Source organism: Elaeis guineensis, chromosome 1, assembly GCF_000442705.2.
Source record: "Elaeis guineensis isolate ETL-2024a chromosome 1, EG11, whole genome shotgun sequence".
In the NCBI taxonomy this organism is placed as follows: Eukaryota; Viridiplantae; Streptophyta; class Magnoliopsida; order Arecales; family Arecaceae; genus Elaeis; species Elaeis guineensis.
The window spans coordinates 56,331,364-56,349,014 of record NC_025993.2 but is presented as its reverse complement, the minus strand read 5'-3'; the positions used below and the strand labels follow the sequence as shown (position 1 = coordinate 56,349,014).

At 41.4% G+C, this 17,651-nt stretch overlaps 14 non-coding genes and 15 pseudogenes across 14 annotated transcripts; all 29 read left to right on the top strand.

Annotated features, from left to right (window-relative positions):
* Positions 1 to 5,656: 5,656 nt before the first annotated feature.
* On the top strand, positions 5,657 to 5,775 carry LOC114913266 (5S ribosomal RNA; annotated as a pseudogene).
* A 287-nt stretch (positions 5,776 to 6,062) lies between these two features.
* On the top strand, positions 6,063 to 6,181 carry LOC114913203 (5S ribosomal RNA). The gene has a single exon (XR_003799248.1). It is a non-coding gene; the product is annotated as a 5S ribosomal RNA (ribosomal RNA).
* A 246-nt stretch (positions 6,182 to 6,427) lies between these two features.
* On the top strand, positions 6,428 to 6,546 carry LOC114913226 (5S ribosomal RNA). The gene has a single exon (XR_003799250.1). It is a non-coding gene; the product is annotated as a 5S ribosomal RNA (ribosomal RNA).
* Positions 6,547 to 6,790: 244 nt separating this feature from the next.
* On the top strand, positions 6,791 to 6,909 carry LOC114913217 (5S ribosomal RNA; annotated as a pseudogene).
* A 646-nt stretch (positions 6,910 to 7,555) lies between these two features.
* Positions 7,556 to 7,674, top strand: LOC114913225 (5S ribosomal RNA; annotated as a pseudogene).
* Positions 7,675 to 7,921: 247 nt separating this feature from the next.
* On the top strand, positions 7,922 to 8,040 carry LOC114913229 (5S ribosomal RNA). Its single transcript, XR_003799253.1, has one exon. It is a non-coding gene; the product is annotated as a 5S ribosomal RNA (ribosomal RNA).
* A 614-nt stretch (positions 8,041 to 8,654) lies between these two features.
* Positions 8,655 to 8,773, top strand: LOC114913258 (5S ribosomal RNA; annotated as a pseudogene).
* A 246-nt stretch (positions 8,774 to 9,019) lies between these two features.
* Positions 9,020 to 9,138, top strand: LOC114913271 (5S ribosomal RNA; annotated as a pseudogene).
* A 546-nt stretch (positions 9,139 to 9,684) lies between these two features.
* On the top strand, positions 9,685 to 9,803 carry LOC114913232 (5S ribosomal RNA). Its single transcript, XR_003799256.1, has one exon. It is a non-coding gene; the product is annotated as a 5S ribosomal RNA (ribosomal RNA).
* Positions 9,804 to 10,047: 244 nt separating this feature from the next.
* Positions 10,048 to 10,166, top strand: LOC114913227 (5S ribosomal RNA). Its single transcript, XR_003799251.1, has one exon. It is a non-coding gene; the product is annotated as a 5S ribosomal RNA (ribosomal RNA).
* Positions 10,167 to 10,634: 468 nt separating this feature from the next.
* LOC114913230 (5S ribosomal RNA) lies at positions 10,635 to 10,753 on the top strand. The gene has a single exon (XR_003799254.1). It is a non-coding gene; the product is annotated as a 5S ribosomal RNA (ribosomal RNA).
* A 287-nt stretch (positions 10,754 to 11,040) lies between these two features.
* Positions 11,041 to 11,159, top strand: LOC114913256 (5S ribosomal RNA). The gene has a single exon (XR_003799264.1). It is a non-coding gene; the product is annotated as a 5S ribosomal RNA (ribosomal RNA).
* A 250-nt stretch (positions 11,160 to 11,409) lies between these two features.
* LOC114913267 (5S ribosomal RNA) lies at positions 11,410 to 11,528 on the top strand. The gene has a single exon (XR_003799265.1). It is a non-coding gene; the product is annotated as a 5S ribosomal RNA (ribosomal RNA).
* Positions 11,529 to 11,776: 248 nt separating this feature from the next.
* LOC140855062 (5S ribosomal RNA) lies at positions 11,777 to 11,891 on the top strand (annotated as a pseudogene).
* A 284-nt stretch (positions 11,892 to 12,175) lies between these two features.
* On the top strand, positions 12,176 to 12,294 carry LOC140855036 (5S ribosomal RNA; annotated as a pseudogene).
* Positions 12,295 to 12,429: 135 nt separating this feature from the next.
* Positions 12,430 to 12,548, top strand: LOC140855051 (5S ribosomal RNA; annotated as a pseudogene).
* A 246-nt stretch (positions 12,549 to 12,794) lies between these two features.
* LOC114913210 (5S ribosomal RNA) lies at positions 12,795 to 12,913 on the top strand (annotated as a pseudogene).
* A 289-nt stretch (positions 12,914 to 13,202) lies between these two features.
* On the top strand, positions 13,203 to 13,321 carry LOC114913262 (5S ribosomal RNA; annotated as a pseudogene).
* A 248-nt stretch (positions 13,322 to 13,569) lies between these two features.
* LOC114913236 (5S ribosomal RNA) lies at positions 13,570 to 13,688 on the top strand. Its single transcript, XR_003799260.1, has one exon. It is a non-coding gene; the product is annotated as a 5S ribosomal RNA (ribosomal RNA).
* Positions 13,689 to 13,900: 212 nt separating this feature from the next.
* On the top strand, positions 13,901 to 14,019 carry LOC114913255 (5S ribosomal RNA; annotated as a pseudogene).
* Positions 14,020 to 14,310: 291 nt separating this feature from the next.
* On the top strand, positions 14,311 to 14,429 carry LOC114913238 (5S ribosomal RNA). The gene has a single exon (XR_003799262.1). It is a non-coding gene; the product is annotated as a 5S ribosomal RNA (ribosomal RNA).
* A 290-nt stretch (positions 14,430 to 14,719) lies between these two features.
* Positions 14,720 to 14,838, top strand: LOC114913197 (5S ribosomal RNA). The gene has a single exon (XR_003799247.1). It is a non-coding gene; the product is annotated as a 5S ribosomal RNA (ribosomal RNA).
* A 248-nt stretch (positions 14,839 to 15,086) lies between these two features.
* LOC140855089 (5S ribosomal RNA) lies at positions 15,087 to 15,205 on the top strand. Its single transcript, XR_012138132.1, has one exon. It is a non-coding gene; the product is annotated as a 5S ribosomal RNA (ribosomal RNA).
* Positions 15,206 to 15,453: 248 nt separating this feature from the next.
* LOC140855017 (5S ribosomal RNA) lies at positions 15,454 to 15,572 on the top strand (annotated as a pseudogene).
* A 247-nt stretch (positions 15,573 to 15,819) lies between these two features.
* Positions 15,820 to 15,938, top strand: LOC140855053 (5S ribosomal RNA; annotated as a pseudogene).
* Positions 15,939 to 16,230: 292 nt separating this feature from the next.
* On the top strand, positions 16,231 to 16,349 carry LOC140855023 (5S ribosomal RNA). Its single transcript, XR_012138115.1, has one exon. It is a non-coding gene; the product is annotated as a 5S ribosomal RNA (ribosomal RNA).
* A 245-nt stretch (positions 16,350 to 16,594) lies between these two features.
* LOC140855025 (5S ribosomal RNA) lies at positions 16,595 to 16,713 on the top strand (annotated as a pseudogene).
* Positions 16,714 to 16,962: 249 nt separating this feature from the next.
* LOC140855026 (5S ribosomal RNA) lies at positions 16,963 to 17,081 on the top strand (annotated as a pseudogene).
* A 290-nt stretch (positions 17,082 to 17,371) lies between these two features.
* LOC114913254 (5S ribosomal RNA) lies at positions 17,372 to 17,490 on the top strand. Its single transcript, XR_012138114.1, has one exon. It is a non-coding gene; the product is annotated as a 5S ribosomal RNA (ribosomal RNA).
* Positions 17,491 to 17,651: the final 161 nt, after the last annotated feature.

Below are 17,651 nucleotides of genomic sequence, written 5' to 3'. Positions count from 1 at the left end.
CTCCTTGTAATTTCTCTATTTGTGATATAACTGACTGGGTATTGGATATCGATAGCCCTTACCATATTTGCAATTCATTGTAGGGGTTGTAGGTCAGTAGGAGATTCAAGCAAGATGAGAGGTTTCCGAACGTTGGAGATGGAAGACCAGTTCCAGTTCTAGCATTAAGAATCTTGAAACTTGTATTTGAGTTTCATACTGTTGTTCTTAATGATTGTCATTTCTGTCCCAGTTTCTTTTTAAATGTTATTTCTGTAGGCCTTCTGGCCAAAAATGATTATGAAATTTCAATAACGAAATAAGTTTGTAATATCATTATGAATGGTGTTACTATTTTTTGGGGACATTTGAACAATGGTGTGTATATGTTATCACAACCTGTTAACGTAGTCTATTCTACTAGCAAGCATCCTAGATTAGATAGTGTATCAGATATCTACTTATGGCACTATAGGCTAGGTCATATAAACAAGAACAGGATAAACAGGTTGACTCAAGAGGAAATCTTCGAAGTCAGTGATTGTGAATTACTTCCAACCTATGAGTCCTGTCTTCTTGGTAAAATGACCAAGTCATCTTTTACTGAAAATGATGAAAGAGCTACTGAGCTCTTGGGCCTAGTACATACTGATGTATGTGGGCCCATGAGCACAAGTGCTAGAGATAGATATTTCTACTTCATCATTTTCATGGATGATCTATCCAGATATGGATATGTTTATCTGATAAAACATAAGTCGGATTCATTTAAAATGTTTAAACGATTCCGAAGTGAAGTAGAAAAACAAACTGGAAAGAGTATTAAAACTCTTCGATCTGACTGAGGAAAGGAATACCTTTCTGGTGAGTTTCTCACATATTTAGGAGAGAATGGGATTCTCTCCCAATAGACTCCTCCAAAAATACCACAGCATAATAGTATGTCTAAAAGAAGAAATCGGACTCTGTTAGACATGGTTCGATCCACGATGGATTTTACCAGCTTCTCGATATCCTTCTGGGGATATGCACTCGAATTGGCCTATTATCTGTTAAATAGGGTTCCAAGTAAGTCTGTAATTAAGACTCCATATGAGATATGGATAGGGCATAAGCCAGCACTTTCACACCTTAGGGTCTGGGGGTGCCCGACCTATGTCAAATGGTTAGTTACAGATAAACTTGGACCTAGGTCTGACAAATGCACATTCATAGGGTACCCCAAAGAGACCAAAGGATATTTTTTCTACCATGCTGATGAACAAAAGGTGTTCGTCAGCCTTAAGGCAACCTTTTTAGAAAAGAAGTTCCTTGGTGAAGGAACCGTTGCCTCTAAGGTTGAACTTGATGAAGTTCAACAGGTAGAAGGACCGACACCAATAGCTGAACCTGAGTTGGATTTGATTAGATCAAATCCAGAGCCCAATGTACCTGCACCATTAAGGTGATTCGATAGAGTACCGCATCAGCTGGACAGATACTATGATTTCTTGGTTCGGAGCGGTGATCTCATCGAACTCGATGAGAACAATGAAGATTCGATCACCTATATGGATGCAATGCAGAGATCTAATTTCGAGAAATGGCTTGAAGCCATGAAATCTGAAATGGAGTCCATGAAGGTCAACGATGTATGGACATTGGTTGACCCACCTGAAGGGGTTAAACCCATTGGGTGTAAATGGGTCTTCAAAAGAAAGAGGGGTGCAGACGGAAAGGTTGAGACCTATAAAGCCTATCTGATTGTCAAGGGTATCATCAACATTATGGTATTGACTATAACGAGATGTTCTCCCTTGTGGTAATGCTCAAATCTATTCAAATAATGCTTGCAATAGCTGCCCATCTGGATTATGAGATTTGGCAGATGGATGTAAAGACAGCTTTCCTGAATGGAGAGCTGACCAAAGAGGTGTATATGATACAACTTGAGGGGTTTACATCCACAGATGAGTCCAAGGTGTGCAAGCTTCAGAGATTCATTTATGGATTGAAGCAAGCTTTTCGGAGTTGAAACATGCATTTTGATAAGGTGATCAAAACGTATGGCTTCGTTAAGAACAGAGAAGAGCCTGCATCTATAAATGGGCAAATGATCCAGTTGTGGTATTCCTTGTCTTGTACGTGGATGACATTCTCTTAATCAGGAATGACATCCCCGCACTACAGGGAATAAAAGTTTGGTTGTCATCGCAATTCTCCATGAAAGACTTGGGTGAAGCATCCTACATCCTAAGGATGAAGATCTATAGGGATAGATCTAAAAGAATGCTTGGGTTATCCCAGTCCACGTACGTAGACACTGTACTGAAGAGGTTCAGCATGAAGAATTCTAAGAAGGGCTATCTACCGATAGACCATGGAATTTATTTCTCTAAGAAAGATTGTCTGACAACTCTTGAAGAGAGAGAGTGTATGAGTAGAGTCCCATATGCTTCGATCGTGGGATCTATCATATACGCCATGACATGTACAAGGCCAGATGTGGCATACTCACTAGGAGTAGTGAGTAGATACCAATCTGATCTTGGACAAAACTACTGGAAAGTGGTTAAAGCCATCCTTAAGTATTTGAGAAATACTAAGTACCAATGATTGGTTTATGGCGAATCAGATCTGAAACTTGTGGGATTCACAGACTCCAGCTTTCAATCTGACCATGATGACAGCAGAAGCGTGTCGGGTTATATCTTTACTCTGAATGGTGGAGCCATCTGCTGGAAGAGTTCCAAGCAGCATACTGTGACAGACTCTATTTGTGAGGCAGAGTACATCGCAACATCGGATGCCGTGAAGGAAGCTGTGTGGCTGAAAAAATTGATCACCGAGCTAGGAGTAGCACCCTCCCTCGATGGTCCGATCCTGCTCTACTACGACAACACTGGTGCCATAGCTCAGGCGAAGGAACCCAAAGCACATCAGTGGATGAATCACATTTTACGTCGCTTCCACCTGATCCGAGAGATCGTGGATCGAGGTGACGTCGACCTTTAGAAGATCGACGGAAAGAAGAACCTGACCGACCCCTTCACTAGAGCCCTTGCAATAAAGGAGTTCGACAACCATAAGTTGAAGATGGGTATTAGATACTGTACCGAGTGGCTTTAGGACAAGTGGAAGTTGTTGAAAAATATATCCCAAAAGCCAATCATCAACCTGTTGATGGTTGAGCAATCTTGTATTGTAATTGATTTGTTAATAAATAAAATATATTTTTGGTATTTTCATCATAAGTTTTCATCTTCTAATGAACTCCATTGTTGTAATGAAGTCCTTAGGACTATTTAGGTTCGATAAAGAGAGGATTTATCGATTAGTCCTTAAAACTATTCATGATCAAATGATGGGCTATTAATAAGGATGACAGTTTCTATCGAGCATAGGTCGCTGTAGGCCATATGGGTTGGTTGTCCTCTTAACCAAGGAGTGTGGAGACACTGGTATGGCATACAGGTGAGATGTAAGATTACATCGTCATTGAACGTGACTAACTCCAGAGCATTCTGCTGTCGAGAATGTCTCTGATGGGATATAGGTATAAGTGTCCCTTAGACCTGAGATCGCCTCAGTGACTTGCAAGCAACTCATTGTGCTTTGGTACTGGACTAACTGAATTTCTAATTCAGTGACGGAAGACTTTTGGGCACAGTCAAGTACTTGCGAAGTCAGAGTGTGATCAAGATGGGATTGACCACTCCAAGAGTTGGAGAAGAATGAGTCATTGTATTTCAATTTAGCAAAACCTTGGTCAGGATAATCCAACAGATGGATTTGATATTTTGAAATATAATGTGGACAACCTAATCAGAGTTGACAGTTGAACTCTGAGGTGTCCTATGAGCATTTTGGTCAAGGAGATGAATTATATGGAAACTATATATCCGGATGGGTTCTAAGGATGTTGTTCTACACATTCGACCTATTCGGCCATCGGGTACCATTGCTAGATGATCACTTTGATTGGTATAAAAATTTATTTCTATGCTACTAGTTTAGGTTCAGATCTATGAGGTCACACATATTAGAGTTCACGATTCGATCGGATGGTTGATCAACGACTAAGAATCGTTCTAGGGTTAAACGATCAATACGATTGACATTTAACCTAGTGCAAGTGTTGCAGGAGGATCGATTAGCAATTCGATTGCTAATTGGCTTAATTTGACTAAGCCAATGGATTAAGATTAAGTCAAATTAAATATAATTTAATTGGATTTAGTTTGGACTTGATTAGATCAAGTTCAATTGGTTTATTGGATAAGCCAAGTGCAAGGAAAAACTAGTCCTAGTTCAATTAGGACTTGGGTCAACCTAATTTCTAATTCGATTAAAAAATTAAATCAGATTTAAATTTAATTTAATTTAATTTAATTAGATTCTTAATTAAGTTAAGATATATTTTAATTACATTGATTTGGTTTTGGTTTGATTTGGTTTGAGAAACCAAATTTGAACAAGTCATAGATTGAATCCTAGTAAGACTAGGATTCCACCTTGCGCCACCTTAGCCCCCCATGCCCACTCTCTCTTATTTTATGTGACAAAACCTTCTCTTCTAAGTCTTCACACATGTCTAAAGCTTTTCACTCTTTCTCTCTTACATAAAATGTGGTTGTGGACCAAGTCAAAGTAGAAATTAGTTTGGATTTCAAATTCTATGAGATAGAATTTTAGGAAATCAAAACTCTTTCCTTATGGCACTGATTTTATCTAATTTTTTTTTGAGATTTTTATTTCTTTTATGGCACATATTATGTGCCCTTTTCTAGTGGTCCATGGTAGAAAAATAAGGAGGGGGTTCCCAAGAGTTGGGCACCACTTTTCTTGCCCTGTTTGGATTTTCCTTGACTAGGTATTTGACCTAGACAAAGATTCTTCATATCTCATTATTTAAGATGAATTTCTTCCTAAAATTTTCATGGATTATAGAGAATTGAGTGAACTTTAGGGCATGTAAAAATCAAAGAGAAAGAGTGTAGAGGCATGGAGAAATAATAGACACAAAGCTAAGTATCTAGGTTAGAGCAAAGAGAAGAAGAAGAGGGTCTTCTTCTAGGGTTGCTGAGTGCACCTCTTCTCTTCCTCCATCTGTGAGTTTTCTGAGAGTGTCTCACATCTAAAACTCTTTCTCCTACTTCTCATCTTTGAAAGAGTCTAAATCAAGAAGAAGGAGGCATCTGATCGACCATCGAAGAAGGATCAGCATAGTACTAGCATACTGTGTTGATTTTCTAGACCAGGATTTTTTATCGTGATTCGTGGGCTCGTGTGAATGACTCCTAGAGGCCGGATGCATTTGCAGCTTGCAATATCATCCTCAAGCCTAGATCAATAAAGTTAGAACATCTTACTTGCAAGGTAATAGATTTGATCTATTATATTTTACATACATTAGATGTAGTATAGAAACATGTTGATATGATCAACATGTAGTTCTTGCTCTTTATATTTTAGTTTCTGATTTAATGCCATGTAATAATCATGTAATAGGATCTTAGATCTAGAAATTTTCTAATTTTATAAGATAAATTTTGATTTATTTTAGTCTTTCGCTGTCTGATCTTGAAAAAGTTTCAAGATCTAACCCTGAAACCCTAGATCTGGTTCCTTCAGGAGGGTTACTGATGGTGTGCGATGGCCGCTACGTTATATCTAAAAATTTTGAAAAGATCATGATGGGTGCGATCATGTCAGCACTAATACACCAGAGTCCATCAGAACTCCATAGTTAAACGTGCTTGGGTGAGAGTGGTACAAGGTTGGGTGACCCCCTGGAAAGTCCTCGTGTTGCATCCCTTTTAATCTTCGTCTTTTTGGTTTCTATTTCAAGACTTTTTTCCATAATTTTTATGCTTTTTATTTTTATTTCAATACTTTTTTTCATAATTTTTATGGTGATCACTTTCCTCAGCCGCGGTTAACGTTCTCTCAAAAAAAAACTGAGCCTGGAGACCTACAGTGCCGTGCGGAATCGCAGGCCCACTTGAAGGGTCCGATACCTTGCAGGCCTGGACGGTGGGAGGGTTATAGATGGCATGCAATGGCCGCTATGTTATATCTATAAATTTTGAAGAAATCATGATGGGTGCGATCATACCAGCACTAATGCACCGGAACCCATCAGAACTCCATAGCCAAGCGTGCTTGGGAGAGAGTAGTATTAGGATGGGTGACCCCATGGGAAGTCCTCGTGTTGCACCCTTTTAATCTTCATCCTTTTATTTTTATTTCAACACTTTTTTTCATAATTTTTATGGAGATCTCTTTCTTCTACCGCAAGTAATATTTTCTCTCAAAAAAAAACTGAGTTTGGAGACAGGCAGTGCTGTGCGGGCTCGTAGGACCCACTTGAAGGGTCCAGTACGCAACAGGACAGGACGATGGGAGGGTTACAGATGGCGTGCAATGGCCGCTATGTTATATCCATGAATTTTGAAGAGATCATGGTGGGTGCGATCATACCAGCACTAATGCACCGGATCCCTTCAAAACTCCACTGTCAAGCGTGCTTGGGCGAGAGTAGTACTGGGATGGGTGATCCCCTGGGAAGTCCTCGTGTTGCACCCCTTTTAATCTTCATCCTTTTTATTTTTATTTCAAGTTTACATAATTTTACTGAGATCTCTTTCTTCTGCTGTAGGTAATATTTTCTCTCAAAAAAAAAAATTGAGTCTGGAGACAGGCAGTGCCGTGCGGGCTTACGAGACCCACTTGAAGGGTCCGGTACCCAACAGGCCAGAACGGTGGAAGGGTTACAAATTGCATGCAACGGCCGCAACGTTATATCAACAAATTTTGAAGAGATCATGATGGGTACGATCACACCAGCACTAATGCATCAGATCCCATCAGAACTTCATAGTTAGGCATGCTTGGATGAGAGTAGTACTAGGATGGGTGACTGCTTGGAAAGTCCTCGTGTTGCATTCTTTTTAATCTTCATCTATTTTATTTTTAATTCAACATTGTTTTCTATAATTTTTATAGGGATCTCTTTCTTCTACTGCAGGTAACATTTTTTCTCAAAAAAAAAATTGAGTCTGGAGACAGACAGTGCCGTGCGGGCTCACAGGATCCACTTGAAGGGTCTGGTAACCTACAGGCCTGGACATGGGAGGATTACTGATGGTGTGCGACGGCCGCTACGTTATATCTAAGAATTTCGAAGAGATCATGATGGGTGCGATCATCCCAGCACTAATGCTTCAGAACTTCATAGTTAAGCATGCTTGAGCGAGAGTAGTACTAGAATGGGTGACCTCTTAGAAGTCTTCATGTTGCATTTCTTTTAATCTTTGTATTTTTTATTTCTATTTGAACACTTTTTTTCATAATTTTTATGCTTTTTATTTTTATTTCAACACTTTTTTTCATAATTTTTATGAAAATCTCTTTCCTCTATCGTGGTTAACGTTCTCTCTAAAAAAAACTGAAGGGTCTGGAGACCTACTGCACCGTGCGGGCTCGCGGGCCCAATTGAAGGGTCCGGTACCCTGCAGGCTTGGACAGTGGGAGGGTTACAAATGGCGTGCAACGGCCGCTATGTTATATCCATGAATTTTGAAGAGATCATGATAGGTACGATCATGCCAGCACTAACCCATCGGAACCCAGCAGAATTCCGCAGTCAAGCATGGTTGGGCGAGAGTAGTACTAGGATGGGTGACATCCTGGGAAGTCCTCATGTTGCACCCCTTTTAATCTTCATCCTTTTTATTTTTATTTTAAGATTTTTATTCATAATTTTTATGAAGATCTCTTTCTTCTGCTGCAGGTAACATTTTTTCTTAAAAAAAACTGAGTCTGAAGACCGACAGTGCCGTGCGGCCTCGCAGGACCCACTTGAAGGGTCCGATACCCAACAGGCCAAGATGGTGGGAGGGTTACAGATGGCGTGCAATGGCCGCAACGTTGTATCAATGAATTTCGAAGACATCATGATGGGTGCGATCATACCAGCACTAATGCACCGGATCCGATCAGAACTCCATAGTTAAGCGTGCTTGGACGGGAGTAGTATTAGGATGGGTCACCCTCTGGGAGGTTCTCGTGTTGCATCCTTTTAAATCTTCACCTATTTTATTTTTAATTCAACACTTTTTTCCATAATTTTTATGGGGATCTCTTTCTTCCGCCGCGGATAATATTTTCTCTTAAAAAAAAAAATTGAGTCTAGAGACAGGCAGTGCCATGCGGGCTCGCGGGTCCACTAGAAGGGTCTGGTGCCCAACAGGCCTGGACGTGGGAGAGTGACGATGGCGTGCGATGGCCGCTATGTTATATCTAAGAATTTCAAAGAGATCATGATGGGTGTGATCATGCTAGCACTAATGCATCGGATCCCAACAAAACTCTGTGGTTAAGAGGAAGTCGCCGTGTTGCATCCATTTTAATCTTCGTCTTTTTTATTTCTATTTCAAGACTTTTTTCCATAATTTTTATACTTTTTATTTTTATTTCAATATTTTTTTCCGTAATTTTTATGGAGATCACTTTCTTCTGTCGTGGTTAACATTCTCTCTAAAAAAGAACTGAGTCTGGATACCTACAGTGCCATGCGGGCTCGTGGGCCCACTTGAAGAGTCCGATACCCTGCAGGCCTGGATAGTGGGAGGGTTACAGATGGCATGCAACGGATGCTACGTTATATCAATGAATTTTGAAGAGATCATGATGGGTGTGATCATACCAGCACTAATGACCCGAATCCCATCAGAACTCCGCAATCAAGCATGCTTGGGCGAGAGTAATACTGCGATGGGTAACCCCCTGGGATGTCCTCGTGTTGCACCCCTATTAATAAAGTCCATTTTATTTTAATTTCAAGACTCTTTTTCATAATTTTTATGGAGATCTCTTTCTTCTGCTGCAAGTAACATTTTCTCTAAAAAAAAACTGAGTTTGGAGACTGACAGTGTCGTGCAGGCTCGCAGGACCCACTTGAAGGATCCGGTACCCAACAGGCCAGGATGGTGGGAGGGTTACAAATGGCATGCAACGGCCGCAACATTATATCAATCAATTTCGAAGAGATTGTGGTGGATCCGATCAAACCAACACTAATGCATCGGATCCCATCAGAACACTGCAGTTAAGCGTGCTTGGACGAAAGTAGTACTAGGATGGGTGACCCTCTGGGAAGTCATCATGTTGCATCCTTTTTAATCTTCACCTATTTTATTTTTAATTCAACACTTTTTTTCATAATTTTTATGGGGATCTATTTCTTCTGCCGCTGGTAACATTTTTTCTTAAAAAAAAAAACAGAGTCTGGAGACAGGCAGTGCCGTGCGGGCTCGTGGGATCCACTTGAAGGGTCCGGTGCCCTACAGGCCTGGATGTGGGAGGGTTACTAATGGCGTGCAATGGCCGCAACGTTATATCTAAGAATTTTGAAGAGATCATGATGGCATCCCTTTTAATCTTCATCCTTTTTATTTCTATTTTAAGACTTTATTCTGTAATTTTTATGCTTTTTATTTTTATTTCAATATTTTTTTCTATAATTTTTATGGAGATCTTTTTTTTCTGCCGTGGTGAACATTCTCTCTCAAAAAAAAACTGAGTCTGGAGACCTACAGTACCGTGCGGACTCACGGGCCCACTTGAAGGGTCCGATACCCTGCAGGCCTGAATGGTGGGATGGTTACAGATGGTGTAAAATGGATGCTACGTTATATCCATGAATTTTGAAGAGATTGTGATGGGTGTGATCATACCAGCACTAATGCATCGGATCCCATCAGAACTCTGCAGTCAAGCGTGCTTGGGCGAGAGTAGTACTAGGACAGATGACCTACTGGGAAGTCCTCGTGTTGCACCCCATTTAATCTTCATCCTTTTTATTTTTATTTCAAGTTTTTTTTTCATAATTTTTATGGAGATCTCTTTCTTCGGTCGGAGGTAACGTTTTCTCTTTAAAAAAAATTGAGTTTGGAGAGAGGCAGTGCCATGCGCACTCGCGGGACCCACATGAAGGGTCCGGTACCCAACTGGCCAGGATGGTGGGAGGGTTATAGAAGGCGTGCAATAGCCACAACATTATATCAATGAATTTTGAAGAGATCATGATGTGATCATACCAGCACTAATGCACCGAATCCCATCAGAACTTCGCAGTTAAACATGCTTGGGCGAGAGTAGTACTAGGATGGGAGACCCCGTGGGAGATCCTCATATTGCATCCTTTTTAATCTTCATCTATTTTATTTTTAATTCAATATTTTTTTTCATAATTTTTATGGGGATCTCTTTCTTCTGCAACAGGTAATATTTTCTCTTAAAAAAAAAATTGAGTCTGGAGACAGGCAGTGCCATGCGGGCTCGCAGGATCCACTTAAAGGGTTCGGTGCCCTACAGGCCTGGACGTGGGAGTGACCCCCTGGGAAGTCCTCATGTTGCATCCTTTTTAATCTTCGTCTATTTTATTTTTAATTCAATATTTTTTTCATAATTATTATAGGGATCTCTTTCTTCCACTGCGGGTAACGTTTTCTCTTAAAAAAAAAAAACTGAGTCTGGAGACAGGCAGTGCCGTGCGGGCTCGTGGGATCCACTTGAAGGGTCTGGTGCCCTACAGGCCTGGACATGGGAGGGTTACTGATAGCGTGCGATGGCCGCTACGATATATCTAAGAATTTTGAAGAGATCATGATGGGTGCAATCATGCCAGCAATAATGCATTGGATCCCATTAGAACTCCGTAGTTAAGCGTGCTTGGACGAGAGTAGTACTAGGATGGGTGATCCCTTGGGAAGTCCTCGTGTTGCATCCCTTTTAATCTTTGTCCGTTTTATATCTATTTTAAGATTTTTTGGTAATTTTTATGCTTTTTATTTTTATTTCAATATTTTTTTCCATAATTTTTATAGAGATCTCTTTCTTCAACCACGGTTAATGTTCTCTCTAAAAAAAAAACTGAGTCTGGAGACCTACTGTGCCATGTGGGCTGGTGCGCCCACTTGTAAGGTCTGGTACCCTGTAGGACTAGACAGTGGGAGGGTTACAGATGGCGTGCAACAGCTGCTACGTTACATCCAAGAATTTCGAAGAGATTGTGATGGGTGCGATCATACCAGCACTAACGCACCGGATCCCATCAAAACTCCGCAGTCAAGCGTGCTTGGGTGAGAGTAGTACTCGAATGGGTGACCACCTGGAAAGTTCTCGTGTTGCACCCCTTTTAATCTTTAGCCTTTTTATTTTTATTTCAAGACTTTTTTTCATAATTTTTATGGAGATCTCTTTCTTCTACCGTAGGTAACGTTTTCTCTTAAAAAAAAAAACTGAGTCTGGAGACAGGCAGCGCCGTGCAGGCATGTGGGACCAACTTGAAGGGTCCGGTACCCAACAGGCCAGGATTGCGGGAGGGTTACAGATGGCGTGCAATGACCGCAATGTTGTATCAATAAATTTCGAAGAGATCATGATGGGTGCGATCATACCAGCACTAATGCACCGGATCCCATCAGAACTCCACTGTTAAGCATGTTTGGGCGAGAGTAGTACTAGGATGGGTGACTGCCTGGGAAGTCCTTGTGTTGCATCCTTTTTAATCTTCATCTATTTTATTTTTAATTCAACACTTCCTTCCATATTTTTTTTGGGGATCTCTTTCTTCTACTGCAGGTAACATTTTTTCTTAAAAAAAAAATTGAGTCTGGAGATAGATAGTGCCGTGCGGGCTCGTGGGATCCACATGAAGGGTCTGATGCCCTACAGGCCTGGACGTGGGAGGCTTACTGATGGCGTGCGACGGCCGCTATGTTATATCTAAGAATTTTGAAGAGATCATGATGCGTGCGATCATGCCAGCACTAATGCACCGGATCCCATCAGAACTCCATAACCGTGCTTGGGCGAGAGTAGTACTAGGATGGGTGACCCCGTGGGAAATCCTCGTGTAGCATCTCTTTTAATCTTCGTCCTTTTTATTTCTATTTCAAGAATTTTTTTGGTAATTTTTATGCTTTTTATTTTTATTTCAATAATTTTTCCATAATTTTTATGGATATCTCTTTCCTCTACCGCGGTTAACATTCTCTCTAAAAAATTAAGTCCGGAGACCTACAGTGCCGTGCGGGCTCGTGGGCCTACTTGAAGGGTCCAGTACCCTGCAAGCCTGGACGGTGGGAGGGTTACAGATGGTGTGCAACGGCCGCTACATTATATCAATGAATTTTGAAGAGATCATAATTGGTGCGATCATTCCAGCACTAATGCACCGGATCCCATCATAACTCCACAGTCAAGCATGCTTGGGCGAGAGTAGTACTGGGATGGGTGACCCCTTGGGATGTCCTCGTCTTGCACCCTTTTTAATCTTCATCCTTTTTATTTTTATTTCAAGATTTTTTTTCATAATTTTTATGAAAATCTCTTTCTTCTGCCGCAGGTAATGTTTTCTCTCAAGAAAAAAACTAAGTCTGGAGACCGACAATGCATCGTGATGCATGCGATTATACCAGCACTAATGCATCGGATCCTATCAGAACTCCACAGTTAGGCGTGTTTGGGCAAGACTAGTACTAGGATGGGTGACCCCTTGGGAAGTCCTCATGTTGCATCTTTTTTAATCTTCATCTATTTTATTTTTAATTCAATACTTTTTTTCATAATTTTTATAGGGATCTCTTTCTTCCATCGCGGGTAACATTTTTTTTTTTAAAAAAAATTGAGTCTGGAGACAGACAGTACCGTGCGGGCTCGCGGGATCTACTTGAAGGGTCCGATGCCTACAGGCTTGGACGTGGAAAGTTATTGATAGCGTGCAACGGCCGCTACGTTATATCTAAGAATTTCGAAGAGATCATGATGAGCGCGATCGTGATAGCACTAATGCATCGGATCCCATCAGAACTCGATAGTTAAGCATGCTTGGGTGAGATTAGTACTATGATGGGTGACCCCTTGGGAAGTTCTCGTGTTGCATCCCTTTTAGTCTTCATCCTTTTTATTTCTATTTCAAGACTTTTTTTCATAATTTTTATGCTTTTTATTTTTATTTCCAAACTTTTTTCTATAATTTTTATGGAGATCTCTTTCTTTTGCTGTGGATAACAATCTCTCTAAAAAAAAAATTGAGTCTGGAGACCTACAGCGCCGTGCGGGCTCGTGGGCCCACTTGAAGGGTCCGATATCCTGCAGGCTTGGATAGTGGGAGGGTTACAGATGGCGTGCAACGGTCACAACATTATATCCATGAATATCGAAGAGATCGTGATGGGTGCGATCATTCCAGCGCTAATGCACTGGAACCCACCAGAACTCCGCTGTCAAGCATGCTTGGGCGAGAGTAGTAATAGGATGGGTGACCCTCCGGAAAGTCCTCATGTTGCACCCCTTTTAATCTTCATCCTTTTTATTTTTATTTCAAATTTTTTTTTCATGAATTTTATGGAGATCTCTTTCTTTAGCCGCAAGTAACATTTTCTCTCAAAAAATAATTGAGTCTGGTGACTGACAGTGCCGTTCAGGCTCACGGGACCCACTTGAAGTGTCTGGTACCCAACAGGCCAGGTCGGTGGGAGGGTTTCAGATGGCATGGAATGGCCGTAATGTTATATCAATGAATTTTGAAGAGATCATGATGGACGCGATCATACCAGCACTAATGCATCGGATCCCATCAGAACTCCGCAGTTAAGCATGTTTGGACGAGAGTAGTACTAGGATGGGTGACACCTTGGAAAGTCCTCGTGTTGCATCCTTTTTAATTTTCATCTATTTTATTATTAGTTCAACATTTTTTTTCATAATTTTTATAGGGATCTCTTTCTTCCGCCGTGGGTAATATTTTCAATTTAAAAAAAAAAACTGAGTCTGGAGACTGGCAGTGCCCTATAGGCCTGGACGTGGGAGGGTTACTGATGGCGTGCGACGGCCACTACGTTATATCTAAGAATTTCGAAGAGATCATGACTGGTGCGATCAAGCCAACACTAATGCACCAGATCCCATCAGAACTCCATAGTTAAGCATGCTTGGGTGAGAGTAGTACTTGGATGGGCGATCCCCTGGGAAGTCCTCGTGTTGCATCCCTTTTAATCTACATCCTTTTTATTTCTATTTCAAGGCTTTTTTCTGTAATTTTTAAGCTTTTTATTTTTATTTCAACATTTTTTTTCATAATTTTAATGGAGATCTCTTTCTTCTGCCATGGTTAACATTTTCTCTCAAAAAACAAAACTGAGTCTGGAGACCTACAGTGTCGAGCGGGCTCGTGGGCCCACTAGAAGGGTCCGGTACCCTGCAGGTCTAGACGGTGGGAGGGTTACAGATGGTGTGCAATGGCCACTACGTTATATCCATGAATTTCGAAGAGATCGTGATGGGTGTGATCATACCAGCGCTAATGCATCAGATTCCATAAGAACTCCGCAATCAAGCATGCTTGGGCGAGAGTAGTACTAGGATGGGTGACCCCATGGGAAGTCCTCGTGTTGCATCCCTTTGAATCTTCATCCTTTTTATTTCAATTTTTCAAGACTTTTTTCAGTAATTTTTATGCTTTTTATTTTTATTTCAATACTTTTTTTCACAATTTTCATGGAGATCTCTATCTTCTGCCGTGGTTAATGTTCTCTTAAAAAAAAAACTGTGTCTAGAGACCTACAGTGCCATGCGGGCTTATGGTCCCACTTGAAGGGTCCGGTACCCTGCAGGCCTGGATGGTGGGAGGGTTACAGATGGTGTGCAATGGCCGCTACATTATATCAATAAATTTTGAAGTGATCAAGATGGGTGTGATCATACCAGCACTAATGCACTGGATCCCATCAGAACTCCGCAGTCAAGCATGCTTGGACGAGAGTAGTACTAGGATGGGTGACCTCTTGGGAAATCCTCGTGTTGCAACCCTTTTAATCTTTGTTCTTTTTATTTTTATTTCAACACTTTTTTCCATAATTTTTATGGAGATCCTTTTCTTCTTTCGTGGTTAATGTTCTCTCTAAAAAAAAAAATTGAGTCTGGAGACCTACTGTGCCGTGCGGGCTCACGAGCCCACCTGAAGGGTCCGGTACCCTGCAGGCCTGGACGGTGGGAGGGTCACTGATGGCGTGCAACGGCCGCTACATTATATCCACGAATTTCGAAGAGATTGTGATGGGTGCGATCATGCCAGCACTAATGCACCGGATCCCATCAGAACTCCGTAGTCAAGCATGCTTGGACGAGAGTAGTATTGGGATGGGTGACCCACTGGGAAGTCCTCGTGTTGCCCTCTTTTAATCTTCATCCTTTTAATTTTTATTTCAAGATTTTTTTTTATAATTTTTATAGAGATCTCTTTCTTCTGCCACAAGTAATATTTTCTCTTAAAAAAAAAATTGAGTCTGGAGACAGGCAGTGCCGTGCGGGCTCACGGGACCTAGTTGAAGGGTCCGGTACCCAACAGGTCAGGACGGTGGGAGGGTTATAGATGGTGTGCAACGGTCACAATGTTATATCAATAAACTTCGAAGAGATCATGATGGGTGCGATCATACCAGCACTAACGCATCGAATCCTATCAGAACTCTGCAGTTAACCATGCTTGGGCGAGAGTAGTACTAGGATGGGTGATCCCTTGGGAAGTCCTCGTGTTGCATCCTTTTTAATCTTCATCTATTTTATTTTTAATTCAACATATTTTTCCATAATTTTTATGGAGATCTCTTTCTTCTATCGTAGGTAACATTTTCTCTTAAAAAAAAATTGAGTCTGGAGACAGGCAATGCCGTGCAGGCTCGCGGGATCCACTTGAAGGGTCCGGTGGCCTACTGGCCTGGACTTGGGAGGGTTACTGATGGCGTGCGATGGCCGCTACATTGTTTCTAAGAATTTCAAAGAGATCATGATTGGTGTCATCATGCCAACATTAATGCACCAGATCTCATCAGAACTCCGTTGTTAAGCGTGCTTGGGCGAGAGTAGTACAACGATAGGTGACCACCTGGGAAGTCCTCGTGTTGCATCCCTTTTAATCTTCATCCTTTTTATTTCTATTTCAAGAATTTTTTTCATAATTTTTTTTGCTTTTTATTTTTATTTCAATACTTTTTTCCGTAATTTTTATGGAGATCTCTTTCTTCTACCATGGTTAACATTCTCTCTCTAAAAAAAAAACTGAGTCTGGAGACCTATAGTGCCGTGCGGGCTTGCAGGCCCACTTGAAGGGTCCGGTACCCTGCAGGCTTGGATGGTGGGAGGGATACAAACGGTGTGCAACAGTCGCTACATTATATCTATGAATTTTGAAGAGATCATGATGGGTGCGATCATACCAGCACTAACACACCGGATCCCATCAGAACTCCGCAGTCAAGCGTGCTTGGGTGAGAGTAGTACTGGAATAGGTGACCCCCTAAAAAGTCCTCGTGTTGCACCCCTTTTAATCTTCATCCTTTTTATTTTTATTTCAAGATTTTTTTTCATAATTTTTATAAATCTCTTTCTTCTGCCATAGGTAATATTTTCTATCAAAAAAAACTAAGTCTGGAGACTGACAGTACCGTGCGGGCTCGTGGGACCCACTTGAAGGGTCCAGTACCCAATAGGCCAGGATGGTGGGAGGGTTATAGATGGCGTGCAACGGCCGCAACGTTATACCAATAAATTTTGAAGAGATCGTGATGGGAGAGATCATACCAGCCCTAATGCATCGGATCCCATCAGAACTCCGCAGTTAATCGTGCTTGAGCGAGAGTAGTACTTTGATGGGTGACCCCCTGAGAAGTCCTCGTGTTGCATGCTTTTTAATCTTCGCCTATTTTATTTTTGACTCAACACATTTTTCCATAATTTTTATTGGGATCTCTTTCTTCTGTCGCAGGTAACGTTTTCTCTTAAAAAAAATAATTGAGTCTGGAGACAGGCATTGTCCTGCGGGCTCACGGGATCCACTTGAAGGGTTCGGTGCCCTACAGGCCTAGACGTGGGAGTGTTACTGATGGCGTGCGATGGCAGCTACGTTATATCTAAGAATTTTGAAGAGATTATGATGGGTGCGATCATGCCAGCACTATTGCATCGGATCCCATCAGAACTCTATAGTTAAGCGTACTTGGATGAGAGTAGTACTAGGATGGGTGACCCCCTAGGAAGTCCTCGTGATGCATTCCTTTTAGTCTTCATCCTTTTTATTTCTATTTCAAGATTTTTTTCATAATTTTTAAGCTTTTTATTTTTATTTCCACACTTTTTTTCATAATTTTTATTGAAATCTCTTTCTTCTACCGCAGTTAACATTCTTTCTCAAAAAAAAAAACTGAGTTTGAAGCCCTACTGTGCCGTGCAGGCTCGCGGGCCTACTTCAAGCGTCCGGTACCCTACAGGCCTGGACGGTGGGAGGGTCACATATGGCGTGCAACAGCCGCTACACTATATCTATGAATTTCGAAGAGATCATGATGGGTGCGATCATACCAGCACTAATGCACCGGATCCCATCAGAACTCCACAGTCAAGCGTGCTTGGGCGAGAGTAATACTGGGATGGGTGACCCACTGGGAAGTCCTTATGTTGCACCCCTTTTAATCTTCATCCTTTTAATTTTTATTTCAAGACTTTTTTTCATAATTTTTATGGAGATCTCTTTCTTCTGCCGCAGGTAACGTTTTCTCTTAAAAAAAAAAGACTGAGTCTGGAGACAGGCAGTGCCGTGCGGGCTCGCGGGACCCACTTGAAGGATC